The sequence below is a fragment of the Scleropages formosus genome, chromosome 24 (assembly GCF_900964775.1).
Source record: "Scleropages formosus chromosome 24, fSclFor1.1, whole genome shotgun sequence".
Classification (NCBI taxonomy): Eukaryota; Metazoa; Chordata; class Actinopteri; order Osteoglossiformes; family Osteoglossidae; genus Scleropages; species Scleropages formosus.
In genome coordinates this window covers 13,072,596-13,079,098 of record NC_041829.1, presented here as the reverse complement: position 1 = coordinate 13,079,098, position 6,503 = coordinate 13,072,596, and positions in this window count along the sequence as shown.

The window sequence follows — 6,503 nt, the reverse complement described above, 5'->3', positions numbered from 1 at the left end:
CAGGTCTCGTTAAGTTACAACTGCAAAGTAAGTGTATGTACAGTAGCTACGTAACGTGTAAATGTGTGCGATGTGCTCTCCGAAGCTTTGGTACGTTTTGAAAAGCCTCGTCAGGGGAAGTAAATAGGTATATCCTCCTGAGATCTAGCAAAAAAGAAAAAAAATAGATTTATATTCCCAGGAAATTGCTCAAGCCCCACTCCAAACATGTGTTATCATTTAAAAGCGTAGAATGTCCACTGTAAGGAGCGTTAAGATTCAGTTTTGTAGCACGTACTGCTTGGGCGATTAAAAAAAAACATACGTTCTCTAGAGTGGACAAGATGCATAGCTGGGTCTCAGGGGGTTCAAGTAAAAGAATTTGGTTTTTGAGGGGATTTCTTAAGAGTTTTTGAAGCAGATAGTGATTGTATAGAACAATGATTACCTTTCGCCAAAGGAATTTATTCCAACCAACGTTGTTAACATTGTTATAGAACAAAGAGATTGGTCACATTGCATATGGCATATACTCCACAGTTGTACTGTATATTAATGTTTGTTTTAAAACCTTCACAGCAAAAACATTGCAACTGCAGGGCAGTTCTCAGCATCTAATTTATGAAATCCAAAAACCTTAGAGGAAGGTACTTGAACACGACAAGGTGTCCACTGATAAAGCAGGGCGCTATGCATGTAATAAAAAAATAACAAAAAAAAAAACAGTTACTCATTACCAATCGGTGCCTTTCACATTTTTGATTATGATTTTTTGATACCTTCTTTTGTACTTCAATTATGCAGGTTACTTTTTCGTTATATTGCTTTGTTACATCACTGTTTAATTAAACGGGAAAATGGATTGCATGGATTGCACCGTACCTCATTGGCACAGTGCATACGTACAACTCACTGGTATTTTAAACCCTGTATCAGTTCTGCTTAATATAAATTATGGATTTCTTGCAATTTTATAACCAGTTTCTTGGTTTAAAATAAACACCGCCATGATGGTATAGTTACAGCCTCAGTGACTTTATCTAAACATGTTGTATTTAGTAGTTTCTTGTACCCACGTTTTATTTCGTATGCTTCAGGATTACTGTTGAGAAGTTGTTATATCTGCGTTCTGGAGGGGAAAAAAAATGCTCTGATGTGAGATTCTAAATGAACGTTAGCTTTTATTTTACATGTATTAAGTGCTGCAAGAAATGCAGGATCAGTTATTTAGGGTTTCCTTTGTGATGAGTTCATTATCCTTCAAAATACTAATAAACTTCCAATTTCCCATTCTACGGTTTTCGTCAGTGTGTGGTCACTTTCTGCAGAAGTCGCTGCTTTCAAGGCAAAAAAAAAAAAAAAAAAATCCACAGTAAACGATTCTCAATTGCAGGAAGAAGAGCCGCGCGCTGCTACGTGTGCGTGTCTCTCTTCTCCAGCCTCCTCAGACCCTGGTCCAGGCCATTTCCCCCACCCACTCTCGAACACACAGACGTCTGTTTTGCTGAGAATGTTTCCGCTCCGCCCAAATCCGAGGGCGGCGACCCATCCCGTTGCTGTGTGACGGTAATTGGCATAACTGGACCGTGTGGTCAAACCCATGCGCTCCCACTCGGTGTTGCGTAAATAGTGCACTCAGTGGACCTTGTTCAGCTGATACCTATAAAATATCAAATAACACGTTCTTCCCCAACCATACACACTTCATTTATCAGTTTCTTTAGTTTTACACTTATCCATCGAGAGTGTTACCTGTAAGCTGTCTACAATTACAGTACTTCCTCATTCAAACAAACAGCTGGGTAATTTTTATTGGAGCAGTTTAGGGTAAGTAATTTGCTCAAGGGTACACAGGAGGAGGGCAGATTTAAATCTCCAACCTTTCGCATCTGAAGGCGACAGCTCTAACCGCTATTTATCACGTGATTTGGCCTCGTGGTCACCGAGAGCCGATAATGTGGAAGGTGGATTAGGGTTAGGAGCGCGAGGAAAGCGTCTTGTATATACGTGTAGACAAGGACCCTCCTGCAGCACGACGGTCGCACAAGAAGCAGCAGCCGCTGAGGAGCTGGACTTCAGTGTCCGGTTTCCCCACTGGTCAGGATGTGGGATGTGCTTGTGGGAGAAGCACGACCGCCCACTGCTCTGGAGGCTCTACTGCAGTTACCTGCCTGTGATCGGCTCTCCTCTCATGCCGACACCTTAGCTGTTCCTTTGTACCCGAAGGACTTGTCCTTAAACATCCAACAGATCCCTGTTTGTTTTTCTATTTAATTTAATTTAATTTTCTTTTATTTTATTAGGGGGGTGCGGTGACGCAGTGGGTTGGCCTGGGTCCTGCTCTCCGGTGGGTCTGGGGTTCGGGTCCCGCTTGGGCGCCTTGTGATGGACTGGCGTCCCGTCCTGGGTGTGTGTCCCCCCTCCTCCAGCCTTGAGCCCTGTGTTGACGGGTTAGGCTCTGGCTCCCCGCGACACTGTATTGGACAAGCGGTTCAGACGATGTGTGTGTGTTTTATTAGCTAATGCTTTTCTCCAAAGCAACTTACAATAAGTTACTGATTTGTGCAGCTGGTTAACTTTTTATTGTGTTAAATCAGGGTAACTTGGTCAAATTCACTACTGCAGGAGCGTGGAGTTAAAGCTGTGACCTCACTGCCTTTCAGTTGAAGCCTAACCACTATGCCACCTGTTGCCTCTAAGAGGTAGAACGAAACAGCTGGAGGGCTGGCATGTAGAAGGGAAATTACTCAAGAGAAACGATGTCTGTTTAGGTCAAGATCCTCTTTGGCAAAACCCTGACAATTTAACACAATGACCCGTTGAACCTGCATTGAGTTCTTTAGGTTTATATTTATAGTTACTTTTGTTCTCATTTCCCCACAGCGGTGACTAATGATGACTTGGGGGTTTTCAGCAACACAGGCAGCGCAGTTGCAAATTGCTTCTTTTTTAGCTTTCACCTAAGTATGAAAACTTGACTCTCCCTCCATCACTGTCTTTTTTAAATTATTTTATTGTTGCAGAATTAATCTTGTGGGCGATGACTTAGTGATGTCCTAATGTGTTTTTGACATTCAAGTTGTTTTACAACTAGACAACATGAAAAATCAGTTGTAAATTAATTTCAAGCATTAATTTTGCAAGAAAAGCAGAGCAATACATTTTGTACCTGGTGGTGAACATAACTGCCTACACTACAGATAACTGGATTTTATTAGCAGCTTTCAGTTTTGACTTAACTTTTTACAAAAACATATAACATCTTAGTGACTTTAAAAGGAGAAATTTACTTATTTTTTCTTCCATTTTCATTAGCTGATCATTCTAATTTGATTAAATATACGTTATAGTTAACTAAAACACATTTGATTATAAAGTATGTTAGTTGGCCTTTGTTGCACGGATAATCTGGGATATTTAAAAGGAGAAAAAGTGAATCTCTCTACTGCAGAGGTGGCCAAACCACAGTATTTGACAGTTTTTACCTCGCCGAGGTTAATCACTGTGCATTAAGTTCTTACCATTTATTTCAGGTGTAAGTTAAGCATTAATTAAAAAGCCCTCTCTGAAACCTGCTGCCTGAGGTGTTGCCAAACCAGGCCACCCCTGGTTTATTGTGTTTTTTACTGCAAGAGCACAAATCCTGTTTGAGACGATCTGAAGCCACACGGAGGTGAAGTTCTTACTTCAAAGAGCACCACGGCAGCTTGGCTGGCAGATGGAAACCATTCATCGGCTCCGTCTTCATGTTCACCATCGCACATGTGAGAAGACCTTCCCCGAACCCTTGCCATGCCTCCACTGTGCCGGGCAGCTGGTGCAGTGTGTAACCCACAAGGAATGTGACTGCAGCAGAATAACTAAACACAGCTAAGGTCAAATAGCAGCGGAGGACAAAAGAGCCTCAGCTACCACATCGCATTCTTCCCGGAACTGGAGCCAAGCGGCCAATCCGGATGCAGCGGCACTTCCACGGTGGCAAAATTTGGTGGAAAATCTGACGGCTCAGTCCATCATACAAACGCTGTGGGATCCTGAGGGTCATGCCCCTGAGCCATTTGCCTTCGACCACCTGCAGGATGGGGACGATCCGTGTGGTAATTCTATCCGGGACGATCATGCCGCCCCCTACTGCTGGAAGGAAGTGGCACACCATTGGGTGTGTTTGGCCTTATGCCTCTTGTCTTAGCTTGCCCTGCAGAGGATGTGGTCACCAAACTCATCACTGGATATAATTCTGCTTCAACACTCACACATCCAAAGCCAGAGGGGTCTGTGGAGAGCCCTTAAACCGGACAGGACGGGAATGAGACACCCCCAAAAAACAATGGAACCAAAAGCATCTCCTGGAGTGAAAAACCACCAGACAAGAGCCACACATGCTCTCCGAAGCATCTCACTTTGTTCTGGAGATTGGGTTTTGAATGCCTTCAGTGGGATCGAGACAGCTCAGGGCACGTCTTGCTGAGATCATGAACAATGTAGCTGAAAATTCCCAGCAAAGATGCGAGGAGCTGCCCCCGAAAGGCCCCCAAGAAACCTCCAGAACCCGCTCAGCAGTTCATGATTCCAAGAACCGCTTCTTCTGCCTTCTCTGCTCTCCATTCTGTGAAGCAGCTGACCACAGACTGCATGAAGACCAAAAGAATGCAGTCTTGGTATGATCACAGCGCTCACACACAAACACACGCACACACACCCGTCCATGGACCATTCACTGGCCCATGGAAGACGAGACACCCTGCATGGGCTGACTTCATATCCTGTGGGAAGACATTCCTGGCTCTCGAAGCGAGGACCGTCCCATAGAAAGTACGAGAGTGTGTTACACAGGCAGCCATTGTGAGTGAATCATATCTATAAAGAGCATTTTGTACATTTAAAGACATGGCAGCGACAATGCAACATGCAGGACATGTGAAAACAGCGAGAGACACGTTGCAGGCAGGACCCTCATCACTGAGCTGAAATCGGGGACGGCGGGAAGTGCCCTCGTTGCGAGATCACATATAATCCTCGCAATAAAGAGCAGCCACTAGGACAGTAAATAAGGACTATGTGCGATACAGTCAACCTGACAGCAAATGTATATTTTCCAGGACCCTCCAACGCGGTCAGATGGAATGTTCCGGAGACTGCAATTATACTGTCATATTCTGAAGGACGTCAGCATTTAAAGGCCCAGCTGGCCACAAAGAATGTGTTTTATTATATCCTGGAAACAAACTGATGGGCTTCTCTGATATACATTAGCCCATTACCACAGAACTGTAAAAAAAAAAAAAAAAAATAATAGTAATTGTGAACTTGAAACAAAGTGCAAATGTTGTCTGGGAGAATGTTTTAGTAGATTAGTGACAAATTTGCGAACAAGTCAAAAGAGGCCGGAAATGGCGACAGGCCGGAAAGCGAGACGGCTGCGATCCAGGGGATTTCTGGAAGCAAGGGGAACCGGCCACAGAATGCACATCATATATATGCTTTCCTTACCCTCGGATACCAGACTGTGCCGCAGTCCCAGCAAACACTCAGCTATAGCGCCCCTCCTTACCGTGGTAAGGTACCGTTGGACATCACGTCCCTGCTTGCCTGTTCTTCTTCAGTCGCTCCATTTGTACTGCCCACATATCACAGTTAGTATTTGTGTAATACCACTGTGCTGTTAAGGAAATTAAACAGCTCAAAAAATGCACTGACTTCAAAGATTAGTGGTTACTATAATTCAGCGGGGACAACAGGTAGCGCGGTATTTAGATCGGCCGCTTTCCAATCCGAAGGTCGCACGTTTGAATCTCACCTAGTATTGCGGTACCATTGAGCAAGATTCTTATGCCAGATTACTCCAGGAAAAATGACCAAACTTTAAAAATTAGGAAAAAACTGTAAGCACTTTAAAAGTGTCAGTTGCTTTGGAGAAAACCATCAGCTAAATAAATAAATTTAAATGTATTAATTTCATTAACATGTTTCTTCTAAATGATGAACAATTTTAGGTTTTCTCGCTAAGATGCTTCCTCTGATTTACCCATTTATACAGCTTTTTACTTTATGGATCCAAAGGAAGTGCTTAGATCAGGGGTACTGCAGGAGGTGGGATTCGAACCCTGACCTTTCTGCGAGAACCTGAAACTTAAAATCTCTGGGGGGGGCGTGCAGACAGCAGGACCAAAACTCTGCTCACTGAACGCAATCACGATACCTCCTGGAGTGTGACGACCGCTCTGCAGCTCTAAAAGCTCCATCTTCCTGGTGAGGTCATTCCCTGCCAGACTTCCTCCCAGGGCACCGGACGCAACGAGGCGAGCAAGTTCACCGGCGCTTGGAGGGATGAAGAGGTGGGGCCAGCCTGGGCCTCTGGCAGCGCTCCACTGCGGAGGTGGCACAACGGCAGGGATTAAAGTTTAAGATCCGCATTCAGCAGGTCTGGGCCTTATAGGATTGCGTCTTCTATTTTGGACGGGATAAGGCTGTTTAGTCTGTGAGGTCCAGTGTCCTCCTACTGGTGGACGGCCACCGACAGCTGT